Source organism: Bactrocera latifrons, unplaced genomic scaffold (assembly GCF_001853355.1).
Source record: "Bactrocera latifrons isolate USDA-ARS-PBARC rearing strain unplaced genomic scaffold, ASM185335v1 scaffold_104, whole genome shotgun sequence".
Taxonomy (NCBI): domain Eukaryota; kingdom Metazoa; phylum Arthropoda; class Insecta; order Diptera; family Tephritidae; genus Bactrocera; species Bactrocera latifrons.
In genome coordinates, this window is record NW_017534453.1 from 713831 (window position 1) to 731931 (window position 18101).

Genomic DNA, 18101 nt, shown 5'->3' on the forward strand with positions numbered 1-18101 from the left:
GATCGGATTGGACTATTATGGTAGAACTTTCTCTATAAAATGTCTGCTTATCGTTGATTTGAGCCGACTTGTATGATCTGAAAAATTTTCCAAGGGGGTCATGGACGTTATAAAATATAAACAAAATGATCATTTACACAAATGTAAGCGGAGGTTGTTGCCTTGGCTAAATTCCCCCCCAAAAAAAACAAAAATGACTTGGCCCACAGTAAACAAAACAAAACCCAAACAAATGGATCATTGACCCTTATAAATGTAAAAAAAAGTGCCATTGACCTCATAATATGTAAACAAAGGGGTTATTGACCACATAAAATGTAAACGAAAGGGTAATCGACCAAAATGTAAACGAACGTTTTTCACTTTGCCAAAGGTAAAAAAGGTAGCTGTCTAAGTTAAATTCAAAATAAAGTTGTTGAATTGGCTAAAGGTAAAATACATAAAATGTAAAAAAAAAGGTTCATTGACCTTACAAAATGAAGACAAAAAAGTCCTTGCACTAAAAGTAAACAAAGATTGTTGACTTGGCTTAAGTTAAGCGTAAGAGACATTGACACATGACAAAAGGTCAGTTGCACACAACCAAAAGACTGCTCATAACTAGGAAATATTCGGGCTATCAGGAGATATAGCTGTCATACAATGTTATTACCTTTTTATTTGTCAATCTATCTGCACAAAATTTGACATTAACTATTGTCCAAGGCCACATTATAATCTATCGATATATTGTTCACATCTTTTTATATCATTTTATGCTATAAGAAATGCCTCTGTAAAGGGTATGGAAGCTTCAATCTAGTTAATCTTTGGACATACTACTTATTCTTTGCATTTTGAATTGATTCTAAGACATGTAAATATATTTACATATACATATGTATTTACATATATTTCTGCTGGGAGCAAGTAGAGAATTCGTATACAACTGAGAAAAAAATCAAGAGAGCAAATAATAAGTTGACTGGTGTTGAGCTGTTCAATGAAATCCTTATTTCAGCTGCCTGATCATGAATATCCTGCCTGTTTAATTGATTTCTAGTTCTTCCAGAGAATTATTGACGATAAAATTAAGATTCGGCGGCCTCTTATATAATTGTTATATAAAGTTACAACTTAATCGATGACGAATTGCCACGAAATGTCTTTCTTCTATAAATAAAAATCAAGTCACCAAAAGTTCTACCGCCCTCACAAGCTTAATCAAAACCTAATTATTGCTACCCAAAAATATTTCTTTTAGCTGAAGGTTTGTGTGTTATATAAAAAATACAAAATTAAAAAAAAAAAGTTGTTGCTTTCGCGCACGAAATACTGTGAGCAATTTTCTTTACAAATATTTGCAATACACACAGAGTTGCACTTTGCTGGAATGCAATGCGGAAATATCGCTTTAGTTTTAAATTTAGCGCTCGCATATCACTATCCACTGGTAGCTAGCTAACACAAAGTTATATATACATACATAGACGCTTGCACTTAAGTATATTAGCCAAATATAAGTGGATGCCTGTGGTAATGATAAGATAGCATCAGATGATATCAGCACGAGCTTAAGACTTGCTGGCGGGCTGCTTCGCCTTGCCTTTTAAAATTATAACATGACTGTCTCATATACGTATGTATGTATGTATTTCTCGATATACATATGTTTATAGGTAGAAATGTATGTATTCTTATATTTATAACTTAAAAATTGTGTCGCCATTTCCAAGAATTAAATGTGAGGAAAATGATCGAAAGATCGCAAATCACTATAATTCGTAAAATATGGGATCTGGGTTACTTTGTGGACGGATATACAGCACTTTCGAAATCGAACTGCAATTGGAGGAATTTAATATTGTATGAACCACATCTGACAACAACTCTTTCTGAATTGTGTTAAGAGTCTAAATAGTTGAATAGCGACTGTTCATAGTGAGTCAAAGTATGCTGAAAATAAATGTCTTACATTATCTTATATATATATGTATGTGTATATTTACCTTATCTTATATCTTAAAGGTAAATAGATGAGGCTTGCACCGCGACCTTAAGTCTATTGTATCCTCTACTAAATCACAAAGACTCACCTAACCCCAGCAAATTGATAAAGTCCAATACACTGTCAGGTGCTAATGAGGCGATGAGATCCTTGTTTGTAAGCATGGATCCCAGGGCCTTTATTTTGCGTTGCATTGCCGGCAATTTGCTGAGGTTATAACCTCTACCAGCAACTTGGCATGGCGCATACCTTGGACTTCTTGTAAATACCTTTCACTGCCTACTCTTTCTTCCTTGGTATAAGAGCCCACCGTTATGAAGGCTTCAGGGGTGTTAGTTGATGTTGCGGAGCGGGAAGCTCATCAGCCATTTCATTCTCGGCTATTGCTTTGTGACCGGGGCACCCTTGGGAGAAAAGCCAATGGTTACACTACTTAATTCTTTCATACTGCCACACCTTTCTGACCGACATGCAGATGCATGCAAGTCGTTGCAGCTCCGACAGTTGGAGCCCTACGGAAGTCAGCGAAGCTTTTGAAGACCAAGCCAAGAACTATCATTGTGTACAAACACCTTATAATCCTTGGCCCCAGGATTTACCAGGTAGTCGATTGCACACCATTATTACTTTAGTCGTTTTAATCAAGTTATTTGACCATGTTGGTCATCCCTACCTCTCTGCTCACCAAATGATGGTACTAGTCATCGCGACAGATTTCATTGAAAGAAAATAGTGAATTATTTGCGACGCAAACATTGTTATTTGTGAACAATTAAAAGCTCTTAATGTCAAAGGGTTCAAATATAACTTTGTTAGCTCAAAAACTATACAATTCTAGAATCATATACATATGTATCTATGTAAAACTCTATATACATATATGTAAGAGAGCACGTGGCGAACGTCTCAGTTCTTAATTGAATTATTGAAAGAAATCAGGTCAAGCGAGGAAGGAACAAATAAAGGAAAGTGAAAGCTTGATAAATGAGCAGTGAGTGCAAATAATTTTATACTTCATAAAATCTCACGTCTTAATACTCGTATGCGAAAATGTGAATGAAACTTAACACATTTTAACCTGCGATCGGGCGTATATAATATGATACTAGTGTGACATCGTACGGTATCATAAACGGAGGCTAGCCGTCGTATTCTTATCTTGATTAATTGTTGAAATTGCTTTCAAATATCAATTGCCGGCGACGAGCTAATTTTTTGCTCGACTTTCAGTTGCCAGATGATGTACACGTTTCTACAACAATGATGTCATCATAGCGTAAATATCTTCGTATGTAATCGGTGGGCAATAAGAACAAGTAAAATTTAACTAAATCACTATATAAACATATAATTTAACATATTTTTATACTCTCGCAACAAAGTTGCTAAAGAGAGTATTATAGTTTTGTACACATAACGGTTCTTTGTAAGTCCTAAAACTAAAAGAGTCNAAATAAACTAAAAGAGTCAGATATAGGGTTATATATACCAAAGTGATCAGGGTGACGAGTAGAGTTGAAATCCGGATGTCTGTCTGTCCGTCCGTCCATGCAAGCTGTAACTTGAGTAAAAATTGAGATATCATGATGAAACTTGGTACACGTATTTCCTGGCTCCATAAGAAGGTTMAGWTCGAAGATGGGCAAAATCGGCCCACTGCCCCGCTCACAAAATGGCGAAAACCGAAAACCTAAAAAGTGTCATAACTAAGCCATAAATAAAGATATTAAAGTGAAATTTGACACAAAGGATCGCATTAGGGGGGGGCATATTTTGAGGTAATTTTTTTGGAAAAGTGGAAACTACTCGGAAACTACTATAGCTATATCAACCAAACTCTACAAAGTTATTTAATTCAGGCATTTCCATATACACTCCAAAAATTGAAGAAATCGGATAATAACCACGCCCACCTCCCATACAAAGGTTGTGTTGAAAATCACTAAAAGTGCGTTAACCGACTAACAGAAAACGTCAGAAGCACTAAATTTTACGAAAGAAATGTCAGAAGCAAGTGGCATCCAGGCTTTTTTTAAAAATTGAAAATGGGCGTGGCCTCGCCCACTTATGGACCAAAAACCATACCTCAGGAAGTACTCCACCGATTTCAATAAAATTCGGTATATAATATTTTCTTAACACCCTGATGATATGTACAAAATATGGGTGAAATCGGTTCACATCCACGCCTGAAATCTCGATTATCACTTTGTCATGCGAGAGTAAAAAATTTTCGGTGACACCCGAAGGGCTATCCTTACTTGTTTATTTTCGATTTCTTACATATCATTTATATACCATAGACAATGGTTACAATAGTCTTAGAAATTAAAATAATAATATTTCAGCAATGCATATACGTATGGACTCGTATACATATTGTGGAAGATTTTTTTGCGCGAGGATCTTCGTTTGTAGTCTTACAAATTCCAACTTGTGTAAAAATTGAGGTAGAACGACTATCAAGCGTGTGTCCAAAACTAAATGACCGGATCTTCACGAAAAAATTTTGCTCAGCCCTGAAGCTCATTTTTCATTGAATGGGGACATCATTAAACAAAACTGTGCAATGTAGAATGTGAGAGAGGCACTCGAGATGGTTGACGTCTCGGTAGGGAATATTTCGCGCGATATTGCTGACATGCGGCGTCTATTGTTGCAAAAAGTGCTTGAAAATTGGGCCTCTCGGCTGGAATATATTCGAAGCAGCTCTGGCGGTCACTTGCTCGAAACACAAGGTTAAACTCTTATCTTTATAATAAGGATAAATTCTTAGTTTTAGTTCTTCTTGAAAACCACATGTAGAATATGCACCCTGCATAAGTATAAAAGTCTCTATTGATAGACATAACTTCGAAGTCGTAGATAATTTCAAATATTTTGTAACCAGTACTAAAACTAACAACAATGTCGGCTTCGAAATTCATCACAGAATAACTCTTGCCAACAAATGCTACTTTGGACTGAGTAGGCAGTTGAGAGTAAAGTCCTCTCTCGACGAACAAAGACGTTATGAGTTTTCGAGAGAAAGGTTCTGTGGAAGATTTATGGTCCTTTGTGCATTGGCAACGGCGAATATCGCATTAGTTCGGCGAATTAAGAGAAAGGTCTGAAAGTATTTGATGCAGCACCCGCCAGGAAAGCAGAGGGATAGGAAGATCTCCACTCCAGTCCAAAGATGATTTTTGATTAATTAAAGGTTTTCATAATCTCAATCAGACGATATTTACGAAAGTTGCTTTTAAGAATACGGGGTAGCTACATTCCTATATAATTCTAGCTAAAGGCAGACATGTGATGGGTTTAAGGCACTTTGACGATACGTGATGTTCAGTTATACAAGTTTACTGGATTCACAAAGTTAAGACCAAATTTTTAGAAGTCCAAAATCCAACATGCTCGTAGAAAATTAAGTTACATTATATCAGCTCTCTTACGTACAGGTTCGTGTAAGACAGAAGTCAACCACTTTTTATGTTTAAGAGATTATGACGGGAAAGATGAAGTTTTCCTTTTCACATAAAAATAAAGTTAAACTTTTGTTTAATAAATATTAACAGATTTATGAAAATTTGAAGTATTTCATAAGCTGAGTTGTTAAAGAGAAAATAACAGATGCCAAGAGGAAGAGGTCCTCTCGACGTTTACGTATACCTCTATTCCTAAGTGTTGCACTTTGCTTTGGTAAGAGTTCTCTTTTTAAAAAACTTTGACTTTGGCTTCAAAATTAAAATCAATATTAGAATGAAATCTTCTTTACTAGTAAAAGAGGTTATGTACAGTAATAACTATGACGATTTGTGTACTGAAACAGATTCCACGTCAGAAAATTTAACAGCAGAATTATCCGATTCACGTAGAGGCTTATCCATATACTTTCTAGGTAAAGTATAAGTAATGGAGAAGCCTACTCAAAAACGTCAAACACGCTGATTAATAAATGCTATTTGCTACAAAACTTTTGCTTTTGCATAAAGACGACAAATATTTGTGCAGTTGCAGTTTACTTACCGATGATTAAGAGGCACTGCAATAGCGCATGAAGTCAGTGCAATGGAAGTGGCAGAAATGGTGAAATGTTTGTGTAACATATATCACAATAATTCGCAGAAATTAGTGGCTAAGAATAGAAGAAAGAATGTAGCGTGTTGCAAAAAAGGAAAATGCTGATGACTTGTTAATTAGGATTAGCTGAAAATAACGTCAATATTGGAACATGATGGGAATATCTAATAAATAAAGAGCTTTATTGGTTTTACAGATATGAAATTCGGTGAGTTCGAAAAGCTAAATCTTTAGAAAAATCAGAAAAAATATTAAAAATATTAACCTCCTACAAGTGATTTCCTTATAGAATAGAATATTGTGAAATGATATTCATCTTGATTTTGAATGGTGTTATAGTGCTTCGATCTGAACAATCTGTTGATATCGGTCTGATATCGGCGAATCTCATACATAAGCAGTTTCTTGGAAGGAAAGGAAAGAAAATTTCATGGTTCAATCGGCTCAACTTGACACTCTGATTCTTTATAGGGTGTCTTTTTCAAACATTTGAGTTTATATAACCGGAAAAGAATAGGAATTTTAACTGCTTAAAGATTAATACGGCTGCATGCCTCAAAATTTTTTAGGGAATATGTTCTATCGCTACAAAAACAATATTATTAGAAGATGAAGAATTTTTTTTCTGTATAAGAATTATCTAACGAACTTGGTAGGGAGATCTCTTAATGTTTGTTGGTGAGAACAGAGCATTATTCTGCGTATCATTCATGCAAAAAAATTTGAAATATTAAACTTCTTAATGACACAGAACAGAGCTTCAACTAATTCTATTTTAAATAATTGTGATGAGATTAAGCAACCTAAACTAACTGAGAAATTATGAAATTCTGTATACAAGAATTGTACTTAATTTCAAGATAATTATGTGAGACTAAAACTAATGAGTACAAGTTATTGCTAATGAGGAACTAATACAAGAGATAATTCGAAGCTCATTATGGTATCAATAGCACCTCAGCAGTATACTTACTAGCAAAATGTAAAGGTGTATATATAAATATTCTATATGAATTCAAGTGTATGCAGCCATATAGTACATATGTATGTGCATCTAGCATTTTTAATCAAGTTCATCAAAGTTGCACTCAATAGAGGGGGTATAAGGCTCTTTTGTTTTGCTTTGAGTAGTTCAAATGAAAGCAATAAAAATTATATTTAACACTTTTGATTGGCAGTCAAAGTGGGTGAGTAAGGCAAATGCGCTGTTATGTGATGTTCATTGCATTGTGGCGCTGAAAGATGCGCCACATGAGAAGACACAGGGAAACATGTGCACATACAGTGCACGTCCATGGAAACGTGGAGTGTGAAAATAATGTAGATGTAAATAATTTTGCTATATTTGCCTTAGTCCACTTCAGATTTTATAAAAAAGCAATTTAATTTTTGCAATGCCGTTAAATTTTATTGAAGGAAATTTTTTTTGCTATCGCTCGTTGTTTTGTGAATTTTGTTTCATATACTTCGTATCCATTGTTATAAGAAAAAAATGCTTAAGATGCGTTATGGAAATAAAGAGCATAAAAACCATTTTATTCACAACCTATAGAGCTCTGAACCTAAAGTCTTTAAGGCAATTGGGTTTTTCATCCACCTTGAAGAAACTCACTTTCTAAGTATGTCTAATAGGTCTCTGTTTAAAGCCGTTATGAACGAAAATTTATGGAAATGTTTCAAGGCCATGGATGATATATATATCACTATATTCGTGACACCATAAGTTGGATTTCTGAAATGATATAAGGTCTAGAAAAAAGAAATCCATTATGGATTAAGAGTTTTTATTTAGCATAGTTAGAAAGATCTGAGTATATTTCGTTTGTTCGATAAGTTTTTTGACATTTTGAAGCTAATTTCACAATAAACCTCTCAGAAAACTATCGTCTCTATTGGCAAACTCTGGATGTTCCTATCGATTTTCCCTTCTCTCGACGAGAATTTTTCAGAATCATTTGCTATAAAAATGAACAGGTAGTAATCACTTGGTGACACAAAGCAAGGTCGGGGGGAAACAGAGCAAGACCTCCACTCCGTTGGAAAGACCAGTTGAAGATCTGGCTACACTTTGAATCTCCAAATGGCGCCAAGCAGTGAAAAGTAAGGCCGACTGGCGCGCTGTTTTAAACTGGGCTATAACCGCTTAAGCGTTTTCTACGACGATAAAGTAGAAGAAGGTTGTCGGGTAATTTTTATCCCACTATTAATTTAGTAAATCATGCCATATGCAAAAAATTAAACGCCATATTCTTAACATTTATCATTTGTACGAATACAATTGAAGTTTTGACAGTTTTCAATCAAATGATTGATGGAAGAAAAAGCTTGTTTGACAATTCATTTGAATAAGAAGGCAAAGGCCTTTCGTTGAATATATGGATTTCAAATGTTTATATGATTTTTTAGCAATTAAGTGAATGACAGTGAATATATCTATAGTAGTGAGTCAATTTGTACAAGCAAAAGCAACATTAATTTTAAGAAAATATTTCATTTATGTAGTTAATTTCTTTTCGCAAGAAATTTATATCAATAAACACTAACGCATTCTTTTATTAGAAAATATTTAATTTTAGTTTCGTTATGAGGACAAGAATTTAAAATATTTAATTATTGACATTAGCTGAAATTTTAATAATAAAACTCTCTATACATGATTAGTAAATTCAATATGAATTTATAAATATGTACATTAGGGTGCCACATGCCTTAGAGGAAATTTCATTATAAAAATCAAAGTTTAAAGAGAATTTATGAAAGTTATCGACAAAAAAATATCAGAAAAATTAAAATTGAATTTTTATTTTCATTTCGAAGATAATTTGTTGTTTAGAAAATGACAGCTTTGTATATTTTTCTAAATCAGAACTTAATGTAGATTTTGTAGGAGAGCTTTAGAACGGTTGATATGTACCAGACCATTGAAGATTTATGAAAATATTCTTTGAGTCGTCTCGGGGATTCGATCATATGAACGATTTCATTACTAAATTTAATCTTCCCACACTCGGTGGTACAAAAATTTCTCTGTCTCCCACCACTAAATATATCTGTGTTGTAATCGATACCATACTAAATTGGGAGATTAGCATTGAAAAATGAACAAATAAAGCGTATACTGAGACCTTAAACCAAATATATGTAGTTCTGCGGATCTATACGACTGATGTTCGGCAAATTATGACATACACAGCACTGGTTTCATGACCATCATTAAAGAAGCTCTATAACATCAAGACACTGAGGTACTCAGCCAGCGTCTTCCAACGGAAATCCTGGTATAGAGTGGGCATGTGGTGCTTTTTTGAATAACTCCGGAAGAATACAAAAGAAAGCGCGGATAGAAAGCATTGCTGGCCTTGTCGACCCCACACGACTATATTAGTTTTTTTTTTCGGTTGATTTTTTATATTTTTAACAAATAGGATGAACCCAATATTTCTGATGCATTTCATTTTAATAAAAAGTCTACAGATTTCTAATTACATATGGAGTCATATATCATATATTGAATATACATACATACATATATATATATATAGCATATACTCGTAGGCAGCGAAATATATATTTCTACGATCATGTTAATGACTTAAACCAGTTCTGAATGTTGAATGGCACATGGCGTGTGCAACGCCAACAAACATACCCGCGCCAAGTTATCGATAATTGATTTTGAATTAAAATTAATTACTGTGTTTAGCGCCAGACACTTTAAGTGCGTGTATTCAGTACAACAAAAAAAGGAAAGAAAATTGCAATCAATTGGCGTGAAATGTCGAGTGCAAATATTTTGCTCAATTCGTGCGTATGTCGATTTTTGTGGGTACTCGTTGCATGTGGAGAGTAAGACTATTAAGTGCACACATTGTTGCGACGTCCTTTTGTGACATTGACATTTGGAATTGCATTAGATGGGATAAAATTATTCGAAACATATTTGTATGTATGTATGTACATGTGTATACACAAATATAGACATATGTACAAAGATTTTTAAAGTTGCAGCTGTTCAACATTTGAACCCGACATTTGATCTTAATTGTAATGGGTGTCAATGTCAGCACTGTCATTCCGGTTTTATTAAGCATACTTACATATGTAAATAAGGGCAAAAATTATTGAATTGCCTCACCAATTAAAATAATTTGAGATGTAAGGGTTATACTGACATTAAAATTACGATTATTTGAAAAAAAAAAAATTATAATTTCGTTATATATGAATACACTATGGGTTTCATTCAGAAATTAAATTTGACTTAAATATTAGTCCAACTCAGCTGCTGTTTCAATTGCTCGTGCTCATTTCCAGCCAGCAATGTTTGGTCAAATTTAGTGCTTTAATCATTGCTGACGTTTACAATTGGTCGCTGGAAGAGAATTGGCGCTGACAGCGTTGGCATATAACAGGCACATAATAGTAGTATATATGTGCGTAAGTACCAATATCCACAAACGTCACAACTGGGAAGGCAGACTTTTAAATTGGTTAATTAAATAGTTAAAAATTCTTTTTTCGTTTTTTGTGTGATCAGAGTTATCAAGCTGGTCATACGTGATACTTTTTAAATAAACTGCATTTTTGTTTAATAAAAAATCTCTATTTGCTATGAATGTGTGTATGTCCATTCAAGAATTTGTAACTGCAAGCATAAAAAGGTTCAAATATACTTACATATATACATTATGTGTATAAACAGAAAAATTTATATATGTATTATAGCATCTTAACAGGAGCCACGTACCAAAAGGGATGTTTGACAACCTAACTGAGGCTCTCCTACCGGAAGGGGCAGATCTAGTTTGACAGCTTTAAATAGTTAAATTTTCACAACATAAAAAAAAAAAACAAAAAAAAAAAAAACAAAAAAACACCCTATCGATTCTTTTAAACTTTGCAGGCTTTATTTTTTGAGTAATACGATATCTCCGACGGGGCTAAAATTGTTGCGGTGATTCCGGCCTCTTTGCGAATTTTGGTCGTTTTTGCGCTGGGACAATTCGAATTTTAATTAGATCAAATGGATTTTTGGTCATTGTATGTAGAATTATATACAGAACTAGCAGAATTGTACATATAAACCATATGATAATCGGATCATTTGTCTTTGAGTTATCGCTGCAGTAAGTTCCATGAATTAGATAAAGGGGGTAATCTGAACTAAGCGGTTATATTTTAGAAGGCTGTGACGTAAGGGGCATAGGTGGGTTTGATAATTTCAAAAACTCAATTTTTTTTGTTTGCTTTAATAAATTCTACAATATCTCTAGAATATTGTCCTAAATTTTAAAGTTGATCTGAGTAATAATTTCCGAGATACAGGCTTGAGAACTTGTGCGCTCGAGGTTAGCTGCGCTCAGTGCCCCGTATTTAAACGAGTTTTTCTCGAAACCATGGTTTTGAAGTCGAAAAGTTCTCGACAGATTTAGTTCGTATTCTCTACATGTTTTTAAAATAACATTATATAGTTACCGACCAAGGATTTTTTCTTGTTTCATTACAACTTATTTTTTTTGACCAATAAATGGTGGAAATTTGACCAAAAAATGAGATTTTTTGTTCAAAGCCTGAGAAAAAAAGGAAAATGTTAATATTTTTTTATTTTCTACGTTCAAACACGAGATGTGCTGTCGGAATATGCTTAGTTTTTTAATTTTATATGGACCAATAATAAGTTATGTTGTCCACGGCGAGAGCACTTTTTTGTGGGACACCCAGGGAGATGAGGTCTCAACGGCTGAATTTTCAACAGTTTTGTATCGAAATTTCAGGAAATATTGTTTAAATATATACTTTTGATATAACATATTAAATATGTATATTTTCAAATATGTATATGATTGCTTACATTAAAAAAAAAAATCGCGAAAATACCTTTTTTTGTACCTCTGAAAGCCACCTAACCTAAAAATATTTCAGATATTGATATGAAATTTAAATATGTTATTTCTAAAGGTATGAAATATCGATGGATGTCATGTGTAGAAATTCAAAGGAGGAAAGTTCTCTGTGGGTCATTCACTTGGGAGTGGCGAGAAAAGATTCTTTAGACCAATTATCCTCTGAGTAGCCAAAAAACATCTCCAGGATTGTGCGCTGGGTTTGTGATCCGCCACCTAAAAAAACACTTTCAGTGAAAAGGACGTTGTGTCCTTGGCTTGGCTGTTATTAACATGTTTCAGCTGACGCGACAAACTAATCAAACAGTAATCTACTGAAGTTCAAAATCACAGTGGTATTAAAACTCTAATTGTAACTCAGTTTCACTCATTCCAGCGGTATACAAATTTTAGGCGAACAAACTTGTATTTCCGCTTCCTATGCACTCTCTTAAGAAAAGAGTTTGTAATTCTCTGTTTGCTATATTGAGATAATATAGCTAGCAATTGGGTAGAGCGAAAACAATATTTTTCTCTCATTTATAAATACGTACGATATCTTTGTTTATCATATATATGTATGTATATATTTATACATATATCGTTCCCTAAACGCGGCACAACTTCATACAACATATTTTTCAGAACTGAGTATTTCGTAAGAAGTGTACTTCTCTTTCATTACTAAAGAAGTGTTTTCTACGCTCATTATAGTTATACCCAACCCAATGTGCTAAAAGAAATAACAGTTTTAAACAAATTATTTTTGAAGTTTCGTTTATCCTTTTTAATTGTATTTTTTCTTTAATTGACTTTGTGGATCAATTAATTCGTTGATATTCCATTCCTTACGAAATTACATCCATATGTGGTTCAATATGTTCGTAAAAATACGAAAGTATACCTATAAGTATAGAAATGTAGGTAAATAACTCCCATCCAATCATCACTCCTGTCTCAATACCAGCTACTGTAAAGAAACCTGTAAACCGACAACGGTAATAAAGCTTACCGTAAGCTGTCAGCATTTGCCATATGTGGCCCAGAGTTTTGTGCTCTTAACTTTTACTTTTCAGTTTTGTTACCATTTAATGCGGATGTTGTGCGCACTGGCAATTAGTGTAAATGTTGTTCTACAGCGAAAAGCAATTAAACGCCGATTAGTATGATCAGTCAGCGGATTCGTATGCGCAAAAGGATGCGTGTGGCAAGTGTTGTACATACATACATGCATACATATAGTGGGCACTTTTAGCGGGTTGGCCGAACAAATTTTTCCAGTGTATTTGATATGAGAGCTTTTATAAATATCTTAAAGTTGTTGTTATGGCGACAGAAAATATTCATGAATTAATTTCAAGGCAAGGTGCCGAGTTGACAGTCCTAAGCCGGATAAAAATCCGGGTCTATTACGGATACTTAGACCTGATCGTGTCTCGATCATTGCATAGGAGAGTTAGTGGCATTTTACGATGGAACCTTGTAAATTGTGCTCGGATTTTATTTTGATACCTTTAAGAGAGTATTAAAGGGAATATTTACAGTTGGGAATTTTGAGACTTGCTCAGCATTTATATAGTATGTGGTGACATATATTCAAGATTTTCAATAATTTGCAATAGCTTCTACAATTGATGCGCTCTTTGACATTCTTGCTCTATTTACTTCTTTGAAAAAAAGGAGTTATATGCTAAACTGTTATGATGGAAAGAGAGATAATATATTTATGAAGTTCCAATATCACAGGTAATTAAAAGCTGATGTATTTAGCGAAGTGATACAGTTAGTTTGTGGTATAGGTGAAAACGTGAGGTCATAATTTTTCGAGTGCGAACTTAGATTGTGATTATTGGTAGTGAAAAATTTTTAATAAGAGTGTTAGTTTAAAAAATAAATTTAAACAAGACAGTTGTCTAAAATTTGGAAATATGTTTGAACTAATAAGGAAAATCGAAGCGAAAGTTATGTTATATGCTCAAAAAATAAGGTGACATTTGAATTTAAACTGCGCGCGTCGAAGGATTTGGAGAATCATTTTTTTTTTTAGGTTGGTATTACTGTCAGTAACATTTATGTCAAATTTCATGTTAAAAATATTCATTAGTGTTTGAGATACGTGTCGTTTTGTGAGCTGCTAAAAGTGAGTTTTTCGATTTTTGCGATGACGAAATTTGTTGAGCAAAGCATTTGCATTAAATGATCATTTCGCCCAAAAACTCAACACATATCGTTTCGCATCCACCGTATTCACCTGATCTGGCGCCATGCGACTTTTGGCTGTTCACCAAGCTCAAAAGATCGCTCCGGGGCACCGTTTTTATACGATAGAGGAGATACAAGCCGCATCGAAAACGGAACTGAAGACATCCCGGAAAGTGACTGCAACCAGTGTTTCGAAGATTGGAAAATACGTTGGCATAATGCACTACATCTAGTGGGGATTATATTGTGATATTTTAATCATTAAGAAATGGCTTCGATGGTTGCAGATAAATATACACAAATTCATATACTACATGTTTCTCCACTTTCCATGAATTCTATATATGTGACCTGGTCTACGGAAGGGGGGCTTAGGTGTCAAAAAATCTCAGTTCTATTCGGATGGCAGATGAGATAGAATCCAAAAAGTCATAAACTAAACTTTTCGTAGAGCAGGTCACAATGCTCATATGCATTTATTTCTAAATAGTGTGCGCAAGTTTTGATGTATGGGGAAGGAACTGAATATTAAGAGTGGAAGAATAGCTTGTCTGGAATATTTGCTCAAGAGCTTGAGAGAGAGAAATGAGTGTAGATTTTTGTAATTTTAGTGCCACTGTAAAAAATATAAAAGAAAGTTACGTTAAAGTATTGGGTAAAAGATGGTTGTACATAAAAAAGTCTGGAAATTTTAATTACAGGTGGGACCAAATTTTATGAACAGAGTGAGCGGAAGAGAGTTGCTGCTGATAGTTGAAGTGCCACTGAAAACACTTGATCAGAAAATTACAGAAGCATTGATTAGAAGTTATCTACATACATATGAACAAGTAATGAAGTTCTAAGTTGGGGTGCAACAGAACAGGGAACTACCTTAAAGTGTACACTGTTAACTAGAGGATTGGAATCCTAACTTGAATCACCATAACTAGAACTCTTGATTTGGCAAATTTCATACAAATTTCCTTGCATAACTTGAAGTCAAACTCGAAGATGTTTTGTGGTTTATTGTGATTCAAGTTAGGATTCCAATCCTCTCTATGCTTGTATAAATATATAACCCATACATATTCGACAAAAACTTTGTTAGAAAAACAAAAATCATTATACATACATACATATATAGTATATGGGATTTGGGGTATTATCGATCCTATTTTAACTATTATACCACATACGAATTAACAACAACAATACTTACTAGGCGAATCCTCTCTAAAACGATGAATGTGACTTGCCCAGCTGCGCCGTCGATTGCCTTTCCGTCTGTACAATCTTTTATTGAGTTCAACTGGATGCCACTCACTTTATTATTTTTTGCAATAATCAATATCATGCTCATATTTATATGGAAGTGTACACATACATATATACATATATATGAGTTAATATGTATTTGCATACAATTGTCTTATAGGTATGTCTGCGATCATATTTATGTAGACATGTAGCAAAAGTCAACCATTGAAAATGGGTCACACACTTCAGAAGTTGCAACTCTTGAGCGAACCAGTTCACTTTTCTTCCAACTTTTTGTGTGTTGTTGTAAAAATGCAACGCAATGCCAACTGAAATGTGGCAGCTGTTGCATAATTGCTTCGTATTTGTTTATGAACATACTTTTTGACAGTTTTATTGACATGTTCAAGTAGGTGTCCATGAGGGTGCATGTGTGGTGTCCTCTGATTGCAAACGTAAACTTTTTAATTCGTTTTTCAAGGACATATTTTCTTAGCTTTCTTGTTATTATTTTTATGTTTATGCGAGTTTCATATATTTCTTTAATCGGATATGATAATGAGATAAAGGATGTGACAAAAGATTGCCATTAAACAACTTTTTATCGGCAAACTTCACACCTTACCGCATTACTATTATGTATTTGAACAGCTAGTAGTAAGGCGTGTTTGTAAAAAAAATTTCTTAAGTTTGTTGGAACTGTTTTTTTTTTAGTTGTCCCATCAAAGATGAAAGATCGAAAACCACATTTACGGCATATTTTACTCTGTTACCATCAAATCATAAAAATGTATTTCATTTGTACTAAGAGGATGTGTTGACCGAACGCCAATGCCGAAATTGATTTCTAAAGTATCAGTTCGGCACTTTCGATCTTGAGGATGCACCACGTTCTGGAAAGCTTTTGAAGCCGATGTGGATGAAATAAAGTCGTTGATCGATGCAAATTGTCGAATAATTGATCGAGAGTTTGCTGAAAAATTAAATTTGGGTAACGCGACCGTTCACAAGCAAATAAGACATTTATTATTATGTAATGTCGAGCTTGACATATGGGTTCGTCATTTTCTTCCAGAATGGAATTTGCCTCGTCACATTAACGACTGTGATCTGTTTATTAAACCTCAAAGAAGTGATCCATTTTTGAAGCGTATGTATATACTTAGAGTCCTTTTAGCCTCCTTCTGTCCATGTGTCTGCCTGCATATACGTGATTAAGTCTCCTAGATTATCTTATCCGAACAAATTTTTTGATTTATAAAGGACGATCCATTTCGTAGTTCCCTACTTTTTTTTAAAGAAAAAACATACAAGCTGCAAATTTAATGCATAATGTTTATTATTATTTGAAATAATATTTTTGGCATTTCTTTTGAGAATTATCTCTTTTAACTTTTAACCGCAGCTACGACTCAGATGGTCTATCCTTTGAGTTCAATTTTCGATGACTCTTTCGAGCATTTCGCTTGGTAACTAGTGAATGATCAGCGTGATGTTTTGCTCCAAGGTCGGTTCTTATGGTGAGATAACGATCGCCTTTGACTTTTACGTTCTTATCGGCATCATTTTTGAAGAAATATGGTCCACTGACTCCACCGGCCAACAAACCACACCAAACCTTGTTTTTTTTTTTCTAGATGAAATGGCAGGTCTTGAATTTCTTCAGGTTGCTCTTTGTTAAAAATGCGGCAATTCTGCTTGTTTTGAGTATTTACTCATTAAACCAGAAATGGACCTCATCGTTTAACAAAATTTGGCTCGAGAACGGCGGATCTTCGTCTTTTGGAAAGATCGCGGGTCTTCAGTTTTTACATAAGCGGTATTTTATACGCTTTCAATTTAAGATCTCGACGCAGAATGCACCAAGTCGTTCCATACGTCAGTTTGAGCTGCTGTGAACGGCGTCGAATCGACTCTCCATGATCTTCGTGTATACTCTCAACTGCGGTTGATATCTTTTCTTCACTGTGTGCTGAACGTGGTCCATTTGGTCGAATATTATCCAATAATGAATGATAGGTCCCAAGATGGGTGATTGTGTTGCGAGTAGTACGCTCAGTGGGCCGATTATGTTGACCATAAGTTGAGTGCAACGCGCGAAACATATTCTTTGCAGAACGTGAATTTTCATAATAAACTTGAACTATTGGTAATCGTTGCTCAGGTGTAAGTAAGTCTCTTCATGATGAAATGCTAAACTATACTGAACAAAACTACCATGAAAAAATGACACGACCTACTCTGATCTGCCATAAAAAGGCTATATAAAAAAGTATCTCTGCTTGGATTACTCGTTATAACATATCGCTGCCGTACATACTGACAGTTCAAGTACCTTTTGTACTTTATTTTTGTGCTATAAGAGAGCACCGGTGAATGGTATTATACTGGCATCCGATGTTATTTGTTTTGTTGTTTGTTTTTATTTTCAAACATTTTTTTAAACTTTATAATTTATAAATTTGTGGAACGTATATAAATCTGCGTACTGTACGCATTTATCTAAACTTTTATAACATCAACGTTCAGTAATGGATAGTCAACTAATTGGTGAGAATCTAGACACCTACCGCTTCACACTTCCATCCCTCGAACATTTTATAGTGATTTTTTATGTTGACAAATTATATGTTCGATCGGCAATTTGTTTTCACTCTTAATTCTCCAGACAAAATAAATTCAGACAAATTTTGAAAATTTTAACAATTTATTTATATATATGTATG